Source organism: Felis catus, chromosome B4, assembly GCF_018350175.1.
Source record: "Felis catus isolate Fca126 chromosome B4, F.catus_Fca126_mat1.0, whole genome shotgun sequence".
In the NCBI taxonomy this organism is placed as follows: Eukaryota; Metazoa; Chordata; class Mammalia; order Carnivora; family Felidae; genus Felis; species Felis catus.
Window position 1 is genome coordinate 37,109,669 of NC_058374.1, and position 26,840 is coordinate 37,136,508.

Genomic DNA, 26,840 nt, shown 5'->3' on the forward strand with positions numbered 1-26,840 from the left:
GAGTTTTCCTCCCTAAGTTCTTTTAGTAAAGTTCCTTCAGGAAATTTTCAATTTTAACTCCTCCTAGGAAAAGTGTTTTTTTTCTATCTCTTAACCAGAATATACAGATGGCCACAAGGAAAGTAGTAATGACAGGGATGCCTGGGTGGCTCAGTCAGTTGAGTGTCCAACTTCGGTTCAGGTGATGATCTCACAGTTCATGAGTTTGAGCCCAACATCGGACTCACTGCTGTCAGTGCAGAGCCCACTTCATATCTTCTGTCCCCCTTTCTCTCTGCCCCTTCCCAGCTCGCATTAAGAAAACATTAAAAAAAAGGGGGGGGCAGTAATGCTGAAAATAATGCACTTCAAAGCCTCCAAAAGGAAACAAACTGTCTCAGCAGAGACAAAACAGAAAAACATGGAAGGTGAAAGACACATAGCTTGTGGAGGTCAATTCTTTGTGATCTAGGGTTTTTCTTAACATGCTAAATCCTACTTCCCAAATCTCTGCAAGGTCTTAAAACAACAACAAAACTCAGTTCAGACCTGTGCGTTATAAATACTCACCACACAAAGCCTGTGAACTAAGTTAGGAAAACCATAAAAAGAAGAATACCAGAAAGTCTCAGAATCATTTTTCCCTATAAGAAGAGCACTGGTACCAGTATCTATATACATCCTGAGAGAAAACACACCCCAGCTGGGCCCCACCCCACAGACACCCATATACACCCTCTCAGAATCCTGGAGTATACCACAGGCCTAAAAATAAAAAGGCTTCCACACACAATGATTGTATGTCAGCCTTTAATTCTCATTCATCCCACAAATAGCTACGAGCATAACATACAACTTACAAATGGTAGTCTCAACTCTTTCCTCACAGATTAGAAAGATAATAATAGCTCTCTACAACCTGAATCTCCAAAGGAACACCAAATATTCATAAGTCTAACAAAAGCAGAAAATCCTTCAATAGCAACATAGCAACCTACTTCAAATTAATTACAACTGGATAGGCTGCCATAGACATGCTATGAGTTATTTGTAAGGTGAACTAGAAAATATATCACCCATTAGCTATTTAAAGCACTATATATGAAACTATGACTAAATCTCAAAATTACTAGTCCAACCTACTGTGATGGGTTATACTCATCACTAATTAGCATTTATTATCAGAAAATGAATTGAATATTTTAAACACTGTATTTAAACATCTTTAAGATCCTGCTCATTTTGTTAAAGGGTTATACAAATTTACTAGGGGCAAGATATACGCTGCTGTCTTAAGCACTCCATGAAAAGATTAACAGATCAAAATTGTAAAATCCCATTCAAGTTTGGGGCACTTGGGTAGCTCAGTTGGTTAAGCATCCAACTTCAGCTCAGGTCATGACCTCGCAGTTCACGGGTTCAAGCCCCGGGTCGGGCTCTATGCGGACAGCTCAGAGCCTGAGCCCTTTTCAGATTGTGTGTCTCCCTCTCTCTGACCCTCCCCCACTCATTCTTTCTCTTTCTCTCAAAAATAAATAAAAACATTAAAAAAACCTTTTTAGGGGCGCCTGGGTGGCTCAGTCAGTAAGCGTCTGACTTCAGCTCAGGTCATACCTGGAGCCTGCTTCAGATTCTGTGTCTCCCTCTCTCTCTGACCCTCCCCTGCTTGCACTCTGTCTCTCTCTCTCAAAAATAAAGAAACATTTTTTAAAAATGGTTATTTTTTTAAATCCCAATCAAGTACAATTTGGCAGAATCTATCAATAAATTTTAAGTGTGCACGCCCTCTGACCTAGAAGTCCCACTTTAAAAATTTCACAGGTTTAGGGGCACCTGGGTGGCTCAGTCGGTTGAGCTTCCAGCTTCGGCTCAGGTCATGATCTCACGGTTTGTGAGTTCAAGCCCCGCATCAGGCTCTGTGCTGACAACTCAGAGCCTGGAGCCTGCTTCGGATCCTGTGTCTCCCTCTCTCTCTCTGCCTCTCCCCTGTTCATTCTCTGCCTCTCTGTCAAAAATAAATAAATAAACATTAAAAAAATAAAAATAAAAAAAATTTTCACAGGTTTGGGGTGCCTGGATGGCTGTTGGTTAAGAGTCTAACTCTTGATTTTGGCTCAGGTCATGATCTCCCAGGTCCTGAGATAGAGCACCACATCGGGCTCTGTGCTGACAGTACAGAGCCTGCTTGGGATTCTCTCTCTCTGTCTCTCTCTGCCCCTCCTCCACTCACACGTGCACTTGCTTTTTCTCTCTCTCAAAATAAGCATCTTTTTACAATTTCACTGGTTTAAGGATATATGTGCAATGATGTTCATTATTGTATGATTTGTACCAGCAAAAAGAGAGAAAACAAGTTTCTACCAAGAAGTTAAATATTGATATCTCAAATCTATAAAATACTGCTATTTAAAAAAGTTCTTAAATCTCTGTATCTGACCTCTATAAAGACATCTATGATGTTTTGAGGGAGTAGAGAAAGGAAGTTACAGAAGAACTGTATAATGCAATCCCATCAGTATACAAAAGGTTACACATATGTATGTTTGTATACACACAGAAATGATGAAGATAGACACTATTTCTGAAAGGTCAGATGGAACCACTTTTTCCCTTGCACATATACTTTTCTTTTTAATTGTCTAACAGTGAGCATGCATTACTTTTATACACACACACACACACACACACACACACACACACACACTCTCCTCACTATAAAGATGTAAATTAGGACCTCAACCATTCAGCACTATTATACACTAATTAATGGGTTAGGTCCCTGGCTGATAAAGTAGGTTAAAAGTAATAATAATAATAATAGTGGCGCCTGGGTGGCTCAGTCTGTTAAGAACCTTGATTTTAAGAACTCTTGATTTCGGCTCAGGTCATGATCTCATGGTCGTTAGATCGTTAGATCGAGCCCAAGTCTGGCTCTGTGCTGGGCAGGGAGCCTAAGACACTGCTCTCCCCCACGGCCCCTCCCCACTCATGTGCACACTCTCTCAAAATCATCATCATCATCATCATCATCATCATCATCACCACCTATCAGTTAAAGAAAGCACAAATGTCTCTGCTTCCAGCCTCAGTACATGTATAGCTTATCAACTGTGTTAAACACCATGCATCAGGTTGTATAACCTTAATCTGATTCTCCTAGAGAACAAAAATTACAGAACTATGTGGCTATAGTAGCACTGTTTTTAGTGACATCCCTAGCCAAACGCACCTCTGCTGGCAGCAGCGATAACACTTAACACTTATCACAGCTGCGATTTCATTATTCCTTGTAGAAGGGTGAGAAGGTGATTAACTCAGTTATAGTCCAGGTAATTGTGGCTTTTAATAATTCTTATCGATCAGTTAATCAAGTTAATTGTAAGGTCTATCAAAGTTCTCACCATGACAAACACCTTATCAAACAGATACTTACAAGCATATACAAGGTTATTAATCATAGTTCTTCTCTACTTATATCACAATCTGTGCCACTTAGTCAAAAGAGTCCAGTTCTAGGTTGTATAGCCTTTCCAAACCACTTCAGCCCTTACTGATATTCTGATATCTTAAAATCCTAAAATATTAAATTGTTTGAATTGTAACCTTATTACCTTTCACTTTATACATCTCATACTACGCTATGATCAGTTCAACAGAAAGATGAACAAATCCTACAAGACTGATTAAATAATAAATACAGTGAACAAATAGATGCACATGTTCATAAGTCCTTATCCACAAACCTGAATTCCAAAAATCTCTGAAAATCAAAAAATTTTATAACCAATTTGGTGGCAAAACCACACCTGAACAGATGCAAAAACACCTCTGTGTTTGATGAAGGAACTGGAAGATGCTCCCTCAATCTTGCTTGGAAAATTAGACAACATATAGTAAGTATATCCCCTTTCTAAAATCTGAGAATTTATGAATTCTGACCCAAAAAAATCTTGTATTTAGACCTGTATGAGTGGAGAAAATTAAATATCCACACCATTGTTGGTCAAGACATTTATAATCAGTGAAAGCTACACAAGGAGCCTTGTTTTTTTGAGAGAGAGAGAGAGGGCACAAGTGAGTGAAGGGCACAGAGAGAAAAAGAATCCTACGAGGGGCAGAGAGAGAGAGAGAGAGAGAGAGAGAGAGCGCGCGCGCGCGCAGGGCTCACTTGAAGCAGGGCTCGACCTCACCCAATGAAGAATTCAAACTCATGAACCATAAGATCATGACCTGATCTGAAGTCAGACGCCTAACTGACTAAGCCAACCAGGCGGCCTACACAAGGACCTTTTAACTCTACACTATTTTATTTCTTAATCTAGGTGGTGGGTACACAGGTATTAATTATACAATTCTATCTTTTTGCATGTCTGAAACATTTTGTAAATGTTACAAATTAAAGTGAAAAATTGTAGGCACCCAATATTTGATTTTCTTCCCTAAAATAATAGAAGCATGTGTATTCAAAGTACTTTGTTTCCTAATATAGATGCAAAATGTCCAATATTATTTCGGACCTGAGTATACAGGCACTACAGTGAAAAAGACAGCAAGACTTCCTAGCACATACCAGGTATACAACACATATGGGGTAAGCATTATAAAAATGTTTCTTATCAGTAAGTGTCCAAATTCGGCTTGGATCATGATCTCACAGTTTGTGAGTTCAAGCCCCACACTGGGCTCGCTGGCAGCGGGGAGCCCGCTTCGGATCTTCTGTCCCCCTCTCTCTCTGCCCCTCCCACACTCATGCGTGTGTGTGTGTGTGTGTGTGTGTGTGTGTGCACGTGCTCTCTCTCAAAAATAAAACATTTTAAAAAAACGTTTCTTGTCTTCTCAGTACACCTGAAAAATGGCACGCTGACAGATGTAATGGGCAAGATGGGACTTAAGGAAAAAAGTTGAAAAAAAGAATTTGTGGAACCATTAAAAACATAATTCCTTTCTCTTTGACCTGGGAGAGTCCATTCTGCTCCTGTTACCACGCTTCTCTGAATAAACTCTACCAAGGGTATTTAATCATAATTCTTTTAAAAAAATTTTTATTAATGTTTATTTTTGAGAGAGAGAGGGAGAGATACAGCATGAACAGGGGAGGAGCAGAGAGAGAGGGAGACAGCATCAGAAGCAGGCTCCAGGCTCCTAGCTGTCAGCACAGAGCCCGACGCAGGGCTCGAACCCACAAGCCGCGAGATCATGACCAGAGCCAAAGTCGGACGCTTAACCAACTGAGCCACCCAGGCGCCCCTAATCATAATTCTTTACATGTATATACACAAATGAAGAATTACAGACCCTTAAATTCTATAGATTTAGCCTAGAGTACTACAAAATCATAAACTTAAGAGTATCCAAAGAGACACAAGCAGAATTCAACAGTTCCTGGAGTAACTAAAACAAAAACTTAGACCATAATACATTTCAAAGTTCCAGAATTAAAACAGATTTTCTATTACAAAATCTGCTTATGTGAAACTTTACAACAGAAATATGCTACACTGTATTTTTAAAAGCTTTTCAGATCACTGAGGCACCTAGGTGTCTGACTTCACCTCAGGTCATGAACTTGCAGTCCATGGGCTCAAGCCCTGCATCAGGCTCTGTTCTGACAGCTCAGGGCCTGGAGCCTACTTTGGATTCTATGTCTCCCTCTCTCTCTGTCCCTCCCCTACTCATGCTCGCTCACTCTCTCTCTCTTAAAAATAAACATTAAAAAAATAAAAACTTTTCACATCATGTAAAGCATTCAACATAGCATGTGGATCATAAAGAGTACTCATCAGTATGAACAATAAGTACCTCTATTGTATTTTAAGATATATATTCTTTCATAATTTAAAGTTTCTGAAATTAGGATTCAGCTTATATCAACATGTATAATTTTAATAAATTATTAAATTGATGGTACACTCCACAAGAAAGAAATGGCAAGTTAAAAATGACACATGGTATTACATGTGGTAAATACTCATCATGAATTCTTCCTTTAACTTTTCCAGCAAAGCTTTCAGGGGAAAGATTTTATTGTCCCATTTCTAGATGAGGAAAATAAGGCTTAGGAAGGCTCAGTAAGTTGCCCGTGATCACACATCTGATTCTAAAGTCAGACTCTTAACCACTACAATATGCTGCATATTCATCTTACTATTTTACTCATACCAGATGCATTTATAGATTTTTATAATGAAGCACAGAAAAAGTTAATGTTAGTTTGTCCAAATCATAAACTTATTTTTTATCTCCTTCTTCCTCAGAGTCTCTGCCATCTAGCTATGTCTATACCTCTTTCCTGAGCTACTAGACCTGAATTTCCAACCATCAAGTGAATGCACTTGGTTATTCCAGAGCCGCACTCCTCAATATGGTAGTCACTAACCACATGTACTTACTGAGCACTTAAAATGTGGCTAGTGAAACTGAGGAACTGAACTTTTCACTTTATGTCACTGTAATTAAAAGTTAAATTTAAGGGGTACCTAGGTGGCTCAGTCAGTTGAGCATCTGACTCTTGATCCTAGCTCAGGTCTTAATCTCAGGGGTCCTGAGTTCAAACCCCACAGTGGGGTCCATGTCCAATTAAAAAAAAAAAAATGTCAAATTTAAATGCTGATAATTCAGTTACTAGAAAACTTTTAAGCATATTTGGGAAAAGTTGGATATGTGTACCCACTTTTCAACTGTAAATTTTATGAAATCTAAATGCAGATTAAGTATTCAAGTTTTTATTTATTTTGAGAGAGGAAGAGAGAGAGAGGGAGAGAGGGAGGATGAGTGGGGGAGGGGCAGAGAGAGAGAGGGACAGGATCTGAAGCAGGCTCTATGCTGACAGCATAGAGCTGACGCCAGGCTCGAACTCACAAACCATGAGATGCTGACCTAAGCCATAGTCAGGCACTTAACCGACTGAACCACCCAGGTGCCCCAGATTAAGTATTTCTAATTAAAAACTTAGCATATGAATTAAGATATGCTATAAAACTATACAATTGATTTCAAAAACTTAGTATGAAAAAATAATGTAAAATTGCTCATTAATAGTTTTTCAAATATGATACGTTTCAACATATTGAAAATGATATTTTGGATGTACTGGATTAAATAAAATGTTATAAAAATTATAAAATCTAATAATTTTACTTTATAATGTGAATACTACAATTTTAATTACATATGTGGCTCACATTTCTACTATGCAGCACTTTCTAGAGGTTCCTGTTGCCCCTACCACAGCAATCAATAGCTCAATCACTATCCCTCTAGCTCAGTGCTCCAACAACAGCCTTCTCTGATTATGGAAGTGTTCTATATCTGATGATGAGTGGTTGTTGGTGGCAGTGGTGGTGATGACTGTGTGAGACTCACAGAATCCCTTAAAATGTACTGTGGAGCCAGAATTCTTGGGAAACTTGGGCAAATACCACCTGTTATTCTGACTTGAGGGGAAAAGGTAGTAAGTACCAAAAACTGCAGACCAGTGCTGTACAACAGAACTGTGACAATGGAAAAGTTCTATATCTGCATTTTCTAATATAGAGGCCACTAGTCTCACATGGCTATTAAGCACATGAAATATGGCTAATGCACTGAAGAACTGAATTTTAAATCTTATTTCACTTAATTTACTTTAAATTTAAATAGTCACATATGTCTAGTACCTACTAAAACTAGACAGCACTATTCTAGCCTACCTGCTCCATCTGAAAGTCTGAAAAATCACCTTAGTCTCCTCCCTCCCCATCAACTGCCAACTGTCCTTTCCCCCCACAAAAGTGCATGTACATATGTACGTACATGCACACACACCACACACACCACACACACACACACACTGATTCTGAATTACCCAGTCCTGTGTTCTTTAAAGCTTCCAACTCTGTATGTGTCTCTATTTCCACTTAACACTATTTTGGTTTTCAACCTTTAATGGGATTAAGGCCACAGCCTCCTAGTTGGCCTCCTCACTTAGCTTGCTCCTACATGCTCTTTATAAAATGTAAATGTAAGTTTATATATACTTTATTCAAAAGTCTCCAAAGCCTTGCCATTGCCCCAAGGTAAAATGCCAGACTCTAACATGATTTACATAGCTCTTCATGATCCAAGCCCAATCTCCAGCCTCATCTTTCACCACTCACTTCTACTCCAGTTCTTGTCCATATCATTAACACTTATCACGCTCCATTAAAATTGCCTGTTTACTTGTCTTCCTTCCCAGTCACTAGCATTCTGAGGACACAGAAAATGTTTCAAACATTATATTGTTAACACAGAATACAATATACATCATAGTACATGAATAAAGTATATTGGAGTTTACATAAATTTCTTTTGAATGAGGGAAGAAAGGGGAAAAAAGAAAAAGGGAAATAGACACATACTCTTGAACAACTATGAAACTAAAAATTTGGTAAAGGAGATATTTTTGTTATGCTATTCAAAAGAATTTTAACATGAATTTGTTAAGAACCAATCCACTTTTGAATTTTTCAAGGAAATCCTGACCAATACTTTAAAAAATACACATAATAAGGGGCGCCTTAGGTGGCTCAGTTGGTTAAGCATCTGACTTCAGCTCAGGTCATGATCTCGCAGCTTGTGAGTTCGAGCCCCACGTCGGGCTCTGTGCTGACAGCTCAGAGCCTGGAGCCTGCTTCTGATTCTGTCTCCCTCTCTCTCTGCTCCTCCTCTGTTCTCTCTCTCTCTCTCTCTCTCTCTCACAAAAATGAATAAACATTAAAAAAAATTTTTTTAATAAAAAATACACACATATACTTGCTATGTAGAACTATTTATACATATATAGTTGTGACCAAAAATTATATTATACATATATAGCTGTGACTATAAACCCAAAGAATTTATATCCATTTTCCATTAATTTATTTTTTAACTGTTAATATCATATATTAATATATATTATATAATTTAATATTTATTATATACAATTATATATATAATATTGCTCATTAATAGTTATTATATATAGTTATGTGTTATATATAGTTATACATAACATATAAATTATATATATAGTTATATATTATATATAGTTACAATAGTTATGTATAATATTGCTCATTAATACATAATATATGTAAATTATTTATTTAATATATATTTTATATTATTTATTAATAAATATAATTTATTTTTTAACTTAATATTATATTAACACATATAGTGTTATATGAGTTTCAGCTGCACAACATATTGATTCAACAATTCTATACATTACTCAGTGCTTACCAAATGTTATTACAATATTATTGCCTATACTCCCTATGCTGTACCTTTCATCTCCATGGGTTACTTATTTTATAACGGGAAGTTTTTACCTGTTAATCCCCATTATCTATTTCATCCATCCCTCCACCCACCTCCCCTCTGACAACCACCAGTTTGTTCTCTGCATTTAAGAGTCTGTTTTCAGTTAACTTATTTTTAATAACCAGAAAAACAGATAAAAATTGCTGCTCTATTAAAATTAAAAAATACCAAGCCCTAAGCATAAGAATAACCAAATTATTTCAAAATGGACTCAGCAACATGGCAATACTATAAAATTAACCACAGCAGACCAGTAGAAAAGCCACCAGAAAAATTGAGTGAAACAGTCAAGAACTCTACTTTCTCTACTTACAAGAACTTTCTGTACTTATTTTCAACTTATTGAGGGGAGAAAAACATCAAGCAAAAGTCCAGCCCAAATTTAAGACAGCAGTTTAGAAAAGGAAAGCAGAACTATTTGAAATACTCAAAATTATCTGCCACTAATGAAAGTGAAATCAGTATTGCCATAAAGATAGAAAAGTCACCTGTGTAACATCTGTACGGATGTATCCTAAAATATCTGCAGTGATGTACTCAAAAAGATGTAAAACATAGCTATTTCTTGTTTCATAAGAAATCCTGTGAGTCTCTTCTATCTCTAATAACTTCTTATTGATTAATCATAAGTTCATATTAGTCTTTCTTCCTTGGAAAGGTCAGCAACAGTAAATTCTATATGTACAAGGACAAAATTACATGTATACTTATGGGAGGAAAAAAGGCAAGCAGCCAAAGAAAGTCTCATCAACAGTTTTTTTTCCAAATAAGTGAAGGCTAATAAAGGAAAACAAACGTTTAGAAACTCTTTACCCAGTAAAAATTCTATTTCAAAATCACGTAATAAACCACATTAATATGTTAAAAAAATTCTTACTGTCTCAATAGATATGGAAATGCATCAGGTAGATTTTTAGTATTAATGATTAAATACTTCTATTCTTACAATAGGAGTAAAAGGAAACTCTTAATCTAACAAAGAATATGTGCAAAAGCCAACAACAAGTATCTGTAGGGGAACAGTTCTGCTATTCCATACCAGGCAATTTGGAGCTTATTAGAGTCTTGGCAGAACGCCCTGTGATCCCCCAAATCAGGAAAGGATAGGAGGCCCATAAGGAGCTGCTACCAGGCCATCTCCCATCACTTCCCTATCTCCCTTGGAGGATGACATGAAACAGTTTCTCATAACTGTCTGGATTCTGATGAGGCATGTGACTTTCAGCCTACCCATCTCAGAACAGAGCTACAGATTGCAGAACCCTTTTGTGTCAAATTAGAACAGGCCCCTCCATCAACAGGGTGTCTCACAGCTCATAGTGTAGTCGTTGGCAATATTTTTGATCTGGTGTTGACTTTTTTGATGTGTGGGACAAGGGTCACAGGGAGCTGGCACCTTTGGCTTATTCATCTTTCCACTGCCCACATAAGTGATAAACTACTTAAATCTACCGAGTTCCATGGTTCAGGTTGTACAGATTGTTGTGTTAATCCTCAAATCAGTTTTCAGGTGTGCAAGATGGTTTAGTGTTGATCTTGCTGCATTTCAGGGACAAGAGATGCAAAAACAACTTCCATGCTGTTCCGCCATCTTGGCCCCTCTCCATCAACTGCTTAAATCTGAAGGGCTCATTATACCAGTCAAATCAGTAAGGACCTATCCTACCTTATGTGTATATGCTTGACAATATCATACTTAATAGTGAAAACTTAAAAAAAAATTCCCTTTGAAACGAGAAAATAACAAGGATCTCTCCTATCACCAACCCATTCAACATGCCAGAGATTCTAGCCAAAAGTAAGACAAGAAAAAAAATATAAGAATTGCAGGAAAGACACAAAACAGTAATTATTCACAAATGACATGATTATATACATGGGAAAGCCAAGAGAATCTACAGATAAAATTATTAAAAATCATCAGATTTGGTCAAAACCTGGCAAAATAGACTGAATATTCAAACTCAACTTTATTCCATCTACCAACAACAAATAGAAAATAAATTTTAAAATCCCACTTATAATAATACCATCAGAAACCTAAGACTAAATCTATGAAAGATATGTAGTACTACACAGAAAACTATAAAACATTACTGAGATGTGAAATGAAAAACATAAATAAATAAAAATGCCACATTCAATGATTCAAAGACTCCACATTATAAAGAAGTAATTCTACCCAAATTAATCAATGGGGTGCCTGGGTGGTTCAGTCGGTTGAGCGTCTGACTCTTGATTTTGGCTCAGGTCATGATCCCAGCATCATGAGATGGAGCCCAAAGTTGGCCTCCACACCGAGCATGGAGCCTGCTTAAGATTCTCTCTCTCTCTCTCTCTCTCTCTCTCTCTCTCTCTCTCTCTCTCTCTCATATGCCCCTCTCCTCAGCTAGTGCTCTTATGCACTCTCTCTCAAAAAAAAAAAAAAGTTAAAACCAAAATAAGCTACAAATGCAATGTAATTTCAGACTCCAGAGTGCTAACCATTACACAATGCAATGTAATTTCAAACAGAACACCAATGTTTCTTTTTAACTTGACAACTGATTCTAAAATTTATATGGAAATACAACAGGCCAAGAATAACCAAAACATTATTTTTTAAAAATAGCTTTATTGGGGTGTCTGGGTGGCTCAAACACTAGACTCTTGATCTCAGCCCAGGTCACGATCTCACTGTTCCTGAGATTGAGCCCTGCATCAGTTTCCATGACATCAGCATGCAGCTTGCGTGAGATTCTCTCTCTCCCTCTCTCTGCCCCTCCCCTGCTCATGTGTGCATACACATGCACTCTCTCTCAAAATAAATAAATCTAAAAAAAAAAAGCAAAACTTTTTTTTAACTTTGATAAAGGTTAATTTGTCAATATTTTTCTTTTATGAGTCATGCTTTTGGTGTTATATCTGAGAAATCCTTCCCTAACCCAAGGTCTCAAATATTTTCTCCTGTGAGGTAAGGTCTGAGGTTCACTTTTTTTTTGCATATTGGTATCCAATTATTGTAGTACGTTTTGTTAAAAAGACTATCCTTTCCTCCGCTGAATTACCTTGGTACCTTTATTGAAAATCAACCAACCATAGGGGCGCCTGGGTGGCGCAGTCGGTTAAGCGTCCGACTTCAGCCAGGTCACGATCTCGCAGTCCGTGAGTTCGAGCCCCGCGTCAGGCTCTGGGCTGATGGCTCAGAGCCTGGAGCCTGTTTCCGATTCTGTGTCTCCCTCTCTCTCTGCCCCTCGCCCGTTCATGCTCTGTCTCTCTCTGTCCCAAAAAGAAATAAACGTTGAAAAAAAAAATTAAAAAAAAAAAAAAAAGAAAATCAACCAACCATAAATGTGTGGGTTCATTTCTGGACTCCCTATTCTTCTACTCTTACATATAGCTATCCCTATGATGATACCATACTATCTTGATTACTGATTATGACACTGAATGTCAAGAAGACATTCTCGGGGGTGCCTGGCTAGTTCAGTCAGTAGAGCATGCAATTTTTTTTGTAATTTTTTTTTTTTACATTTATTTATTTTTGAGAGACAGAGTGAGACAGAGCACAAGCAGGGAAGGGCAGAGAGAGGAGGAGACACAGAATCTAAAGCAGGCTCCAGGCTCCAAGCAAGCGGTCAGCACAGACCCCGATGCAGGGCTCAAACCCACGAACCGTGGGATCATGACCTGAGCTGAAGTCGGTCACTTAACCGACTATGCCACCCAGGCGCCCCTAGAGCATACAATTCTTGATCTCAGGGTCATGAGTTTAAGACCCATGTTGGGCCTACGGCTTACTTTAAAAAAAGAAAAAGAAGACAACAACCTTCTTGGGAAAGAAAAAAAAAAAGAAGGGAAAAAAAAAACGTGAAAGCACTTCAACAGATATTAAGACTTACAATCCAGTTTGGCACTGGACCAAGATAGGGAAACCAGTAAAACAGAATAAAGAGCCTTTATTTATTACAGAGCAGTTTTGAGAAGGAAAGAATTGTCAATAAATGGTGCTGAGAAAATCAGCTAACTATATGGGGAAAAAAAAACCACACGCATACACAAAAAAAATCAACTATAGACAGACTATAATATTAATAGGCAGTGCTATATAAGAAAGGTATGACTTCATGACCTTAGGGTAGGAAAAGATTCCTAATATAGACATAAAAAGCACTAATAATAAAAAAATATTAGCTAGAGTATACTAAAATTAAAAATTTTATTCAAGGGGTGCCTCGGTGGTTCAGTTGGTTGACTGCCTGATTTGATTTCAGTTCAAGTCATGGTCTCACGGTTCATGGGATCGAACCCCAAATCACACTCTGCACTGACAACCAGAGCCTGCTTAGTATTCTCTCTCTCTGCCCCTGCCCCATGCACATGCACGCACACACACACACACACTCTCTCTCTCTCAAAATAAATGTTTTAAAATTTTCAAAAACAAGAATCTTGTTCTTCAAAAAACACTATTAAGAGAGCAAAACAGCAAGCAGAAGAACAGAGTGGAATATTTGCAACACAAAAACCAACAAAGGGCTCATATCCAAAATATATAACTCCTATAAATTAGGACAGAAAAGACCAACAGAAAAATTGAGCAAAGTATTTTAAAAAGCACTTCACAGGGCGCCTAGGTGGCTCAGTCGGTTAAGTGTCAACTTCAGCTCAGGTCATATCTCACAGTTTATGAGTTCGAGCCCTGGATCTGGCTCTGTGCTGACAGGTCAGACTGGAGCCTGCTTCAGTGTCTCCCTCTCTCTCTCTCTGCCCTTCCCCTGCTCATGCTTGCTCGCTCTCTCTCCCTCCCTCTCTCTCAAAAATAAACATTAAAAAAAAAATTTAATGTAAATAAATAAATAAATAATAAAAAGCACTTCACAAAAGGTCTCCACATGACCAAAAGACATAAAGTTATTCAACTTCACTAGTAATCAGTGAAATGCAAATCAAAACAATGAGATACCACCATAAATCCACCAGAATAGCCAAAATCAATAACACTGACAATATCAAGTACTGGCAAAGATACAGAACAAAAGGACTCTCAAATATTGTTTTGGTGCATGTAAGTTTGTACAACCACACAGGATTATTTGGCAATTATCTATTAAAATTGTACATATGCATACTCTATTACCCAGAAATTTCACTCCTGGCTATGTAGTCATCAGAAATAATGCACCAAGAGCACCTGCGTGGCTCAGTCGGTTAAGCATCTGACTTTGACTCAGGTCATAATCTCACAGTTCATGAGTTCAAGCCCCAATTCAGGTGCGCTCCAGCCCTGCATTGGGTGAGCCCTGCTTCTCTCTCTCTCTGCCCCTCATGGGATTCTCTCTTTCTCTCCCCACCCCCATCCTCTCTCTACCCCTCGCTCACATGCACCCTCTCAAAGAAAGAAAGACAGACATGCACCTAAAAACTTGCACCAAACAATGGCCATAACAGCATAATTCTTAATGATCCAAAATTGGAAACAACCTAAATATTCATCATTGATGAATATTGAAACATACAATGGAAGACTATTTAGCAATGAAAATAAACAAACTACAGCTCCATACAGCAAATCTAAATCTCGCAAACAAAATTTTAAGTCAAAGCAGCCAAGCATAAAATATATACAATATGATTCCATGTATAAAAAATTGGAAACAGGCAAAACTAAATACAGGTTTATATAAAGAAAAGCAAGGAAATGATTCCCATAAAAGTCAAGGCAACAGTAACCTTTATGGCGGAAAGAATAGGTTGTGATTGGGAAGAGGCAAAGAAAGTATCTGGAATGCTAGCAAGGTGCTAGTGTTTGATCTAAACGATGGTTATTCAAGTATTTATTTGATACATTAGTGAAGCTACACATTTGCTTTATATACTTTTCTGTATGTGTGTTACATTCAAGAAGGGCTTCAAGGGCATCTGGGAGGATCAGTCAGTTAAGGATCTGACTCTTGGTTTCAGCTCCTATAAATTAGAACAGTTCATGAGTTTGAGCCCTGCATCAGTCTCCTCACTGACAGCACCAAGCCTTCTTGGATTTCTCTCCCTCTCTCCCTGCCCCTCCCCGGCTTCCTCTCTCTCTCTCTCTCTCAAAAATAAATATATAAACATAATTCTAAAAATTAAAAAAAGGACTTCTAAGAGAAATTAATTCCTTTACTTGATAAACTATATTCCTATAATAAAATTATGTTTAAGGTCCAAACTTATTTCTTGAAATATTTTCACAATTTCAGAGATATTTTTTTTTATTTTTTTTTTATTTTTTTTTTCAACGTTTATTTCTTTTGGGGACAGAGAGAGACAGAGCATGAACGGGGGAGGGGCAGAGAGAGAGGGAGACACAGAATCGGAGACAGGCTCCAGGCTCTGAGCCATCAGCCCAGAGCCTGACGCGGGGCTCGAACTCACGGACCGCGAGATCGTGACCTGGCTGAAGTCGGACGCTTAACCGACTGCGCCACCCAGGCACCCCCAACAATTTCAGAGATATTTAACTAAAGTTCAGACAATCTTTTTCCATTAGTTACCTAATTTCCACACAAAGGGCTTTCACACCAAAAGTAAAACAATAAGTGAAAAATGAAAATGTATATACATAAAGGACTGTCTGATGAAAACTACTGTCCATTTGTCACAAAGCACACCATAATAAAGAAAAATAAAAGGAATATAGGATTAGTTTTATTCTTGGTGAACCACTAAAAGTGAAAGTTCATATGGACTTCAAACCATAATGATGTGTTGATCAAGGCTCATCAATTTTAACAAACGTACTACTCTGGTGGGAGATGTTGATAATGAAGGAAGCTATGCATGGGGGGGGGGGAGGGGCAGTCTGTGGGAAATCTGTACCTTCCACTCAGTTTGGATGTGCACCTAAAATTGACCTAAATAACAGTCTTTTTTTTTTTTTATGCATTCAAGAGTTGCTACATCTCTAAAGCACACCTCTGATCATGTTTTCTTAATCAAAACTCTGCACTAGTTGCCAACACAGCCTCAAAACTGTGGAAGGAACCTTAAAAATCACCTAGCAAACATTCATTCAAAGCTTGGAATCTAACAAGGGATGCACTACCTCATAAAAACATTTACACCATCATTGGACAGCAATGACTTTTATAAAATCAACAGGAATAGTAAAACAGAAGGTAGAGGAATGAGAAAAATCAACAATACTACACACATTTCTAGCTTGAGCAACTGATAGTGTCACTTAATTAATTAAGGAACACCAGAGAAGGGCAGGAATAATACATTTAGTTTTGGCTGTTCTGAGTTTAAGGAGCATCCAAATGGAAATATTAAGTAACAATGGTCCTTACACTCAGCAAAGAGATAAAAGCTAAAGTCAGATAAATGAATACTCAGCATATAGATGAAAAATGAAATAGAAGATGAGATCACTCATAGAAATTCAAACACTTAATGAATGGATAGAGAAAAATTCAACAAAGGTGGCAGAAAGAAAGCCCAGAAAACCAGGAAAAAATATAGAAGCATGATCTGAAGATGCCAAAAGTGAGAGTTATAAAGGAAGAGGAAATAAACTGTATCAAATGCTGCTGTGGTAGGCAATCTTGAAAATGGCTCTGAATGATCTCTGCCTCCTTGTATTCATGCTTTTGTGGAATCTCCCTGTGCATATGTTGGACTTAGACACTCCAATCTAATGAACAGATCAAGTGATAGAATGGCACTTCCGAGATTACGTTACAAAAAACTGTAGCTAATATTTCCCATCCTTCTCCACAGAGCTCTCAATCTAGAAGCAAGGTGCCATGTTGCAAGTACTCGTCTGCAGAGGCCCAAATGGCAAAAAACACTGATTTCTCCAGCAAACAACCAACAAGGACCTCAGGCCTGCCAACAGCCACATGCTTGAGCTTGGAAACAGACCCTCCCCCAGTGGAGCTTTGAGATGACTGCAGCCTTATGAGTGACCCTGAATCAGACACACCACACCCAGATGCCTGACCCACAGAAACTGTGAAACAATAAATGTTTGTTGTTTTAAGTTAAGTTGGGGGGTAATTTGTTGCATAGCAATAGACAAGTAGTACAGCTAACAGGTTAAATAAGAGGATAAAAAAATAGCCATTGGCTTTAAACACATTAGTAACCCAGCAAAACAGTTTGAATGAAATTGTGGAGACAGAAACAATACAGAAATAGGGTGAGAAGAGAGTCACAGGTGAAAAAATGGAGACATACAGCAAATGTAGACAAGTCTTTCAAAAACCTGTAGCTATAAAGCAGAGAACAACTAAGAGAAAGTATGAAGAAAAGAGATTTTTGTTAAGACAAGAGACATTTTGTTTTTTTGTTTTTTTTTTTAAGACAAGAGACATTTTAAAGTTTAAGTGATGGGTGCTGTTGTCAGCCTGTCAGCATGGAGCCTGCTTCAGATCCTCTGTCCTCCTCTCTGCCGCTCCCTGGTTCATGCTCTCTCTCAAAAACTAAATAAAACATTTTTAAAAAACAGGTTCTGGGGCGCCTAGGTGGCTCAGTCGGTTGAGCATCCGACTTCGGCTCAGGTCATGATCTCTCGGTCTGTGAGTTAGAGTCCTGCGTTGGGCTCTGTGCTGACAGCTGGGAGCCTGGAGCCTGCTTCCGATTCTGTGCCTCCCTCTCTCTCTGCCCCTCCCCCCACTCATATGCGCGCGCTCTCTCTCTCTCTCTCTCAAAATAAATAAACTTTTTTTTTTTTTAATTACAATAAAAATAAGTAACAAGGGGCACCTGGGTGGCTCAGTCAGTTAAGCATCCAACTTCAGCTCAGGTCATGATCTCACAATTTGTGAATTCAAGCCCCCCAGTGGACTCTCTGTTGTCAATGGGGAGCCCACTTCTGATCCTCTGTCCCCCTCTTTTCCTGCACCTCCCCTGCTCGTGCTCTCTCAAAAATAAACATTAAAAAAAATAAGTAATAAATAATAAAGTTTAAGTGATGATAAGAAGCCAGTGTAGAAAAATACTCAAGGAAATTCATTCCATCATGAAGATAGTCTTCTGAAAGTTCTCACTACCTCTCTCACTTAACTGGCTTTCCCAGGACACCTTTCAAAGCAGCCCTTTCAAACGGAGGTTATCAAGTCTCTCACACTCCACACCCAATATTGGGAAATGAGACTGGCACCCCTCTTTCTTCCAATGCCACCTCCAGACCATATAAAATCTTGAACCCCCATGTAAAATCTTTGTAAAAGCATGACTTTCATGTTTTTCAGCAACACAGACTTCTACCTCTGCCTTTTCACTATCAGCTAATGACCACCTGGACATCCTCCACACTCAGTGAGGAGATGTTGGCACCTAGTTCACACTGCCACTACCTTTTTATACCACCACCCCTGGGTTATTTCAATATATACATGGATCTAACAGCAGTTCCTCAAACCCATCAACACTCTATTCTCTGGGTATAGCCATTCACAGCCAGTTGGGAATTCACTTAATTGTAGTCTCATCTATTCATTCATCAAATATTTAGCAAGTATCTACTATTTGCTCAGTAGAAAACACATGACAGTCCCTGTCATAAAATAACTCATATTTTCCACAAAGACAGCATGAAAAGATCTAGCTGAAGTCTAGATATCTTATAACTACTACAAATCCTTTATTCATCAGTTTAGGGACCATGTCAATTCTAGAAAACTAGAATTGTTGTCTGAAGTGACCTCGTAAATCCACGTCTTATCCCAGTGATCACTGTATCCCTTAACAAGGCTTCTAAAACTATCTTTTAAATAACGTATTCTAAAATACTGCCAGAGTACAGTATTAGATTCATCAATCTATAAATGTATCAGTGTGCTGCCAAATATAGTAGTCACTAGTCACAGTGGCTATTTAAATTAATTTTAACAAAATTAATAATTTTAATTGTTTTTTTTTTTAATTTTTTTTTCAACGTTTATTTATTTTTTTTGGGACAGAGAGAGACAGAGCATGAACGGGGAAGGGGCAGAGAAAGAGGGAGACACAGAATCGGAAACAGGCTCCAGGCTCTGAGCCATCAGCCCAGAGCCTGACGCGGGGCTCGAACTCACGGACCGTGAGATCGTGACCTGGCTGAAGTCGGACGCTTAACCGACTGCGCCACCCAGGCGCCCCGATTAATTGTTAACAATTACACTAACCACATTTAAAGTGTTCAGTGGCACATGGGACTAGTAGCTACTGTATCGAATGGTATATAGAACATGACTATCATCACAGAAAGTTCTATTGGACAATGCTGGCCTAAAGGTTTCAGGATTCACTTCCTTCCTCCTAGAAAAAAAGGTCTTGTTTTCCAGACTCCTGAGAACTCCCTGAGGTTCCATAATATCCTAAAGGAATTCCACAAATCAGGCATCATTATCACCATCACCACACCCTATCATCACCATCAGGGTAGCTGATTTTTATGGAGTATTTACTATAATCCAAGCACTTTATCAAAAGCTTTAGGAGTAATAAGTGAAGGAATAATGAAAACAAGACACTTAATCACATTTCACAAGTATGTACTCAACCAAATAAAATGCTAAGTTGACTTTTACACAAACTTATGCACAGAATATTTAAAAATACACACTAAGTGGCTTAATTGCCATTTAGTTGGTAATCAAGTATTTCACATTTTCCCCCCATGATGTACAAAACAATACTTAAAAATCAAAAGTCAGGGAAGTGACTGCTAATGGGTTTGGGGCTTATTTGGAGGATGAAGAAAATGTTCTAAAATTGATTGTAGTGGTAGTTACACACACCAGAAAACTGAATTATACACTTTAAATGAGTAAACTGTATGGTGTGTGAATTATTTCTCAACAAAGCTGTTAGAAAATAAAAACAAAAGGTATGCAGGTAGCTAGACTTAAATTATGAAAATACTAAGGTGGAAAAAAAAACCTAGAAGATAAAATATTTGTTCTATTCATGCGATTTTAAAATAGTTACACCAGATGGGGCGCCTGGGTGGCTCAGTCAGTTAAGGGACCGACTTTGGCTCAGGTCACGATCTTGCAGTTTGTGAGTTTGGGCCCTGCGTCAGGCTCTGTGCTGACAGCTCAGAGCCTGGAGCCTACTTCAAATTCTATGTCTCCCCCTCTTTCTACCCCTCCCCTGCTCACGCTCTGTGTCTGTCTCTCAATAATAAACAAACGTTAAAAAAAAATTTTTTTAAATAGTTACACCAGGGCGCCCAGGTGGCTCAGTTGGCTAAGGGTCCAAGTTTGGCTCAGGTCAGATCTTGTGGTTCATAAGCCCTGCATCAGGCTCTGCGCTGACAGCTCAGAGCCTGGAGCCTGCTTTGGATTCTGTGTCTCCCTCTCTCTCTGCCTCTCCCCTGCTCTCTCTCTCTTTCTCTCTCTGTCCCTCAAAAATAAATAAACATTAAAAAAATAAAATAAAATAAAATAAAATAAAATAAAATAAAATAAAATAAAATAAAATAAAATAAAATAAAATTAAATTAAATATCTAAACCATATTACTGCACAAAATTTCACTGGTTAGGAAAAACAAGAAATTGGAAACAGTGATTGCCTTCAGGAACAACGTGATGGGACAGGAGTCTTACTCTTTTCTACCTATATCTTATGATTTGGTAAGTGTATTACCTATTTTTTTAATGAGTATAATAGTTAATAATATATTTAAAAAACAAAGTTAATAAAAGATCATATCTGTCCTTAGTATTATACATTCATAGACTGCCTATTTTGTTCTGAAAAAAATAAAAAGTGAAATATATGTTTTTAAAAAAATCAATCTAGGTAAGTTAAAAACTGACAAATTCTTACATCTGTGTCACCTCATACTAAAAAGCATTTAGTCATATTTCTATTAGACACAATAATCATGCAAAATCCTCCCTTACCCAACACTCTGACACATCTTTAAACAATGACACGCTTGATCATGCCCTCCTCCTTGAAAACTTATTTTCTTTCACTTCTAGTAAATCACACTCTCCTGGTTTTCCTAACCCAATGACCTCTTACCAATCTTCTTTGCCAGGTTTCTCTTCATTTCCCCAAAAGGTATCTGGAAGGTAAGTTCCATGAAGGCAGGGATTTTTGACAGCTTTGTTCACTACTGTATCCTCAATGGCTAAAAAAAGTACCCAGAAGCATACTCAGTAAATAACCATTGAATGAGTCAGTGTCCCAAGGCTCGGATGTTGAAGACTTAGAGAAATAAGTTATATTCTACATAACCTTGATGCTGTTTATTACATTATATTTGTTTGAAAACTGATAATCAATGTACGGATTTGGTTAACCAAAATAATTCATTCTCTGGTCTTCCTCCATCAAGGTGTTTGATACAGTATGTGAAAATGCACATTTAACAGCTCTTTTACTCCTTATAAAAGCATTAACTGAGAGTAGAAAAAGAGCAGCTGTTGCTACAGAACCTTCACTTTTATCCTGCTCCCAGTATTAATGTTGAATTAACACAGACATACCTACCTGACTTTAGTAAAAAAAAAGGGGGCAAGGGAGACTTCAGTAGATTCAACAAGAACATCACAGTAATGACTAGCAAGTGACTTTTCTTGCAAAATAATAGGTAGTGTTTTTTCTGGCATAAAAAAAAAAACTCTAAGGAGAAATAGATCACTTCTACCTTATACTTTCCCCCAAATCCCATGACTGCATTCCTACAAAGAATTGCATCCCACTGCCAACAATGTAAATGTCATGTTAGCAATATATACAGTTTCACCTGACATTTTAGTTCACATTTGTCCTCATGCATACCCAATTAAACCAAAGTATAATTTAAAAGGCAAAACTAGATATGTGAATTTTAATTTTTGCTTCTAAGTAATCCAAAAGTATTCATTTACCAACTTATAATTTGACCTGTCTGAATACATTTAATTGAATCTTTTCTTTAGAATTACAAACCTGACACACTCTTTCTCACTTAATATCTATTATATCATCTGTTGCCTGTAAGTTTCTTCAAGCAGAACTATTTTCTAGAAGATAATAGTCTGCTCATTAATTAGGCATGTTAAAAAAGGCAATGATCTACAACTACTGATACTCAAATCTGTATATTTCTCTCTTGGGTAACAGGAAAGCACTTCTCTGGCTATGTTCCCAAATAAATTGAGTAAGCCTTGGGAAAGTCACTGCTTAAATTCCATTTCATGACGGCTGCTCTTCCTCCATAAATGAATTATTGAGAATCATGCCTAATTCCACCCATTACATAATACATGTATATCACAGGACCTATTTTCTGAGCAAGAAACAGCTTAAATGACACTGATAGGTAAGGTCAGTGAATACTGTAATCTAATAGGGAGCAGGAATTGAGAAGAGATTCTGATTTAATGCATAAAGTTGTGAAACACTGATGTGAAGAACACTGAATACTGTTTACTCTTAGTAACATCTCTCCATGAAGTGAGACACATGCCCCCAAAATGTTATTAAAGAGCATCTTAAGAGCACTTGACTCCAAGAACATTTCTCAGAAATTGAGGGACCTAGAAAAAAAAACTATTTCAGTTCATTTTTAAAGTGTCTAATAGCATCTGCAATTGAGAAATAAAAATAAGCACGAATAATTGTGCTGAACACAAAATGCCCAAATGTCAAAGTCTACTGAAAAACAAGTTGTAAAAGACAGCTGTGCTTTAAAACATCTAAGTATTTTTCATATAATTAGCTCCAAAAGAACTGTTCAAATTATCCATCCAAAGCAGTCAACCACAACCACCTGCAACCATTACTCAGAAACGTGTCTTCCAAAGCAACCACCTGATTTTCAGGCCTTCTCTTAAGAGGCCAGGATAAAGCTTGCAAATAAGGTGGTATAAAGTGATCTTTTAGGCACAGAAAAAAGACTGGAAGGTAACACCTTTAAGGAACTAGGTGTAATGGGACCTATTCCCTAATGTTGCTGCCAGAATGAAGTTGTCTTAATCCAAGACCTCACTCTTCTTGAAGGGTGTAAAACTTTAAACCCAGCCACCCTCACCAATTACCCACCTGCGCCAAAAGCAGAGGGATTCTCTGTCCTTCCGACCCACCCCGCCAGGAAGAAGAAAAATAATAACCATAATAACCCTAAAGTAGAAATGTGAGACCTAGCAACAGCTTCTCCAACTGCCTCAAAAGCAACATCCACAGCTCTTCTTCCTTTTGCAATACAACCCTTCATCTCCTATCTTACCATTTAACAGAAGGGGGAAAAAATCCTCACCTCTTTCAATATTTTACATCAGTCGCCTAACCACACAGATCCACCCTGACCGCACCCCAACCTCCTCATGGCTCCCCAATTTCTCCATCTCGCCACTACCTCGCCCTCAACATCACGTCTCAGAAACCCTCCGTTCTCCAAGCACCCAGAACCCCTATCTCCCACCTCCCACCTCGGGTTCCCCTCATCTACCGCTTCAGCTCCCGCCCAATCCTGGAGCTCTGTGGGGTGGAACCCGCGGGTAGGCTGGGGTGGGCTGGGGTGGGGTCCGCCCCTCCCCGGACTTTCCCATCCCCCCTCCCCCGGTAGGGAGAGGAGGGGGAGGGGGTCTTGTAGCCTCACCTACAGCTCCGCCCCTCCCCGGGGGCGCGCTGCCCAGCCCTAGCCAGGGCCGTGAGGAAGCAGGCTAAGAAAAGGCAAAAAACCTCAGCGCCAGCGGCAGTCGGGAAGCTCTCGGTCCCGCCCGACTTCCGAGCTGCCGCCACGGCGGCCGTCTCACCCTCCTCAGGGCTGCTGCTGTTGCTGCTGCTGCCTCCCGGGCGCCGCCACCACCGCCGCCACCACTACCGCCGCCGCCGCCACAGCCACAGTACGGCCCCAGCGCCCGCCGACGTCACTACGCCCCGCCCCCTGCGCGAGACACCTAGCCCCGCCCCCGGGCCCGGGCCCGGGCCGCGAGACACTGCGAGCTCCGCCTCCTCGTGGCCGGGCCACCTAGCTTTCCTGCACTCTCCTGGGAGCGCGACTTGGCAGCCCGCAGGCCTCCGGCGACTTCCAGAGGAAGACGGGTCAGGGGCTGGGAGTGGGGTGATTCAGGGTTCCGGCGGCGGCTGTGCGCCCAAGCAGGGCAACGGGCGCGGGGCGTATACACCCCCCACGCGCGGCCCCTGCGGCCACGGGAAGGGAGAGCGGGAGCCAGCTACGGGAAGAGGCTGTAGGTGGGAGCGAGGCAAGGCGCCGTTTGTCTCCTTCTGCTTGCCGTAGGAAGTGGACCGGCCAGGCCCGAACAGCGGAATCGTCGCTTTCCCAAACCTTAGAGTCGCCCAACCCCCTCTTTGGCGGGGCCCGTTACACAAGCCCCAGGACAGTCACTGCTGTTGAGAGTTGGTCTAGAATTGTACATTCCGGGCTGTGCTCCCGCGGCCGCGGTGGGAACTCTTTGTCGGAGGGAAATTGGATTTTTTTTCGCCCTCACCCTTAGCTTTTGCGAATGTGGCCGTGGGGCTGTCCACTGGACCTTAAGGAAAGAACTTAGGCGTCGCGGAAGACCCACGCCAGTGTACGTGGTTTTTGAGCGCAGCGGGAGAGGAGAACGTGGGCGGAATTTGAGGTCCACTTTCAGTTCCTGCGATGTGCCAAATGCGGTGCTACGTTGTCTCACTTAGTCTTCACAGCAGCTAGGCGAGTCGGCCAGGCAAATGGTACCTTATTCAGGAAACCCAGTTTTCTTGTGCTGTCTCGTAGATTTTCTTTTGTTGGAGCTATGCAAAGAGGACAACTGCATCCATTAATTTAAGAATTTAGGTAAACTATCCCTGAACCAGAAAGAAGGAGTGATGTAAATTATATTTGTTCCCAGCCTTTTAGGTTGCATTGAATAATTTAAAATGACATTAAAAGGAGTTGAGTCCTCATTTGCCCCTACTTATTCTGTACAATTAACCAATTCACACTCCTTCATAATCCCACTAACATTTTCCCCTCCCTCCCTCAGTATTCACATTCATTCATTCACCAAATTCTGTTTCATGCTGCCTAGACTCTGTTTCCTCCCAGATCACCAAGCACTTGGATTATTGCAGTTTCCCGTCCTGCTGTACAGTCGCCCCCTTCAGTACATTCCACATATGCCTACCAATTGTCAGACTGTGCTGCCAGAGAAGATTGTATAGCTGCCAAGCAAGCATCCGAAAATACTTCTTTTTTTTTAGACATATGGCTTTTTACCCCCAAAAAAATCCATGCTATGTCGATTATTTTTCAAAATCTTCCTCATCTAACTGCTGATCTGCTCATCCTGTTACTCCCCAGAAGTGTGGTAAGGTAAAAGGAAAGTAGGAGTCACATCCTAGTGTCCCTTCTGCCACTCTCTATTTGTGTGACCTTGGGAAAATCACTTCACTTCTGAGTTCTGCTTTTCTTAACTGTAAAATGGGGTGTGAACTAGATGTCTGAGATCCAACATGTCACTAAATGTGTGGATCTGAAGCGTTTCTGTGCTAAGCCCTAAATTATACATACACAGGATACTATCAATATCACAGACTCAGAATTGTGGTAGTATGTTTTTCTGTGTTTTGGGAGGGAGTTGTTTGGTTTTTTGCCATTCCACTAGTTGTTTTTTCTTATGTCCTACTCTGCTCCACTTGTCTTTTTTTAAACTTACATTTAGTATTTTTTTTAACTTACATTTAGTATTTTTTTTTATTAAAGCTTGGGTGAGTACTCCCTTTGGCAGCACATATACTAAAATTGGAATGTTAGAAGTTTAGCCTGTCCCCTGTGCAAGGATGACATATAAATTTATGAAGTGTTCCATATTTGCAAACTAATGTAACATTGCTTGTCAACTGTACTTAAAAATATATATAAGCTAGCTAACTAAGCACATGCATTCATTACCTCTTCTTCCTGAGACCCCATTAAAATGCTAATAAAGGAATTTAAAAATGATACAAACTCATACATAATAGAAAATGAGAATGAGACCACCAAAATTTTTTAATTTTACATACCAAGTGAGTGCAGTCTGACTAAACAAAATGAAAGAAACCATAATGTAGAATAGGTTCAGATGGTGCTGTAGCCAACAGGGAGATTAAATAAAGATCTCTGCATAGAACAGAAGAGCCCTCCCTTATCTCAGATACCGTAACCAGGCATTTATCCCAGGCTAAAAATCAAGAGTTCTCATAATCTCTGGGGAGGAGTTGGGCAGCTATTTGAACATTTAATGACTACAGCAGTCTTCATCTGGCACAATAGCTAGTTTTCTGCCCACTCACCCTTGAGTGAAGTTGTGCAAGTTGGCAAGACCTTCCCAAGTTCACAAGATTCCTAATCAGCATTCCAATTACCTCATCTTAAACATGAACAGACAACCAAGGATTAGATAATTAGATACTCAAAAGAAGTCTCCAATTTAGGGGGCGGGGGAAGGGGAGAAAGATAAACAGAGAATGGCCATAGAAGAAATAGAGAAACTTCAGAGAACTTTAAAAATAATAACCGGGATGCTCCTAGACTTATTACACCTAGGAAACAAGAATAGTATACCAGTATAGCCAGATGAAGTAGCAATCCAAGAATAAAAAGTAAGTCTTAAAATTAGA

The 26,840-nt window shown here is 39.2% G+C and overlaps 1 protein-coding gene and 1 non-coding gene across 14 annotated transcripts in view; one reads left to right on the forward strand and one right to left on the reverse strand.

Annotated features, from left to right (window-relative positions):
- Positions 1-24,102, reverse strand: part of ERC1 (ELKS/RAB6-interacting/CAST family member 1) — a 515,425-nt gene extending 491,323 nt beyond the window's left edge. For 6 of the 13 annotated variants that reach the window (XM_023256611.2, XM_045061221.1, XM_023256606.2 and 3 more), the window contains exon 1: positions 23,851-24,101. The gene's annotated coding sequence lies outside the window, so the exon portion shown is untranslated. Of the gene's footprint in view, positions 1-23,850 lie in introns of all 13 variants that reach the window. The other 7 variants (XM_045061222.1, XM_023256610.2, XM_023256609.2 and 4 more) reach the window with 4 other exon arrangements.
- Positions 24,103-25,950: 1,848 nt separating this feature from the next.
- LOC111561537 lies at positions 25,951-26,053 on the forward strand. Its single transcript, XR_002744186.1, has one exon. It is a non-coding gene; the product is annotated as a U6 spliceosomal RNA (small nuclear RNA).
- The last annotated feature ends 787 nt before the right edge of the window (positions 26,054-26,840 follow it).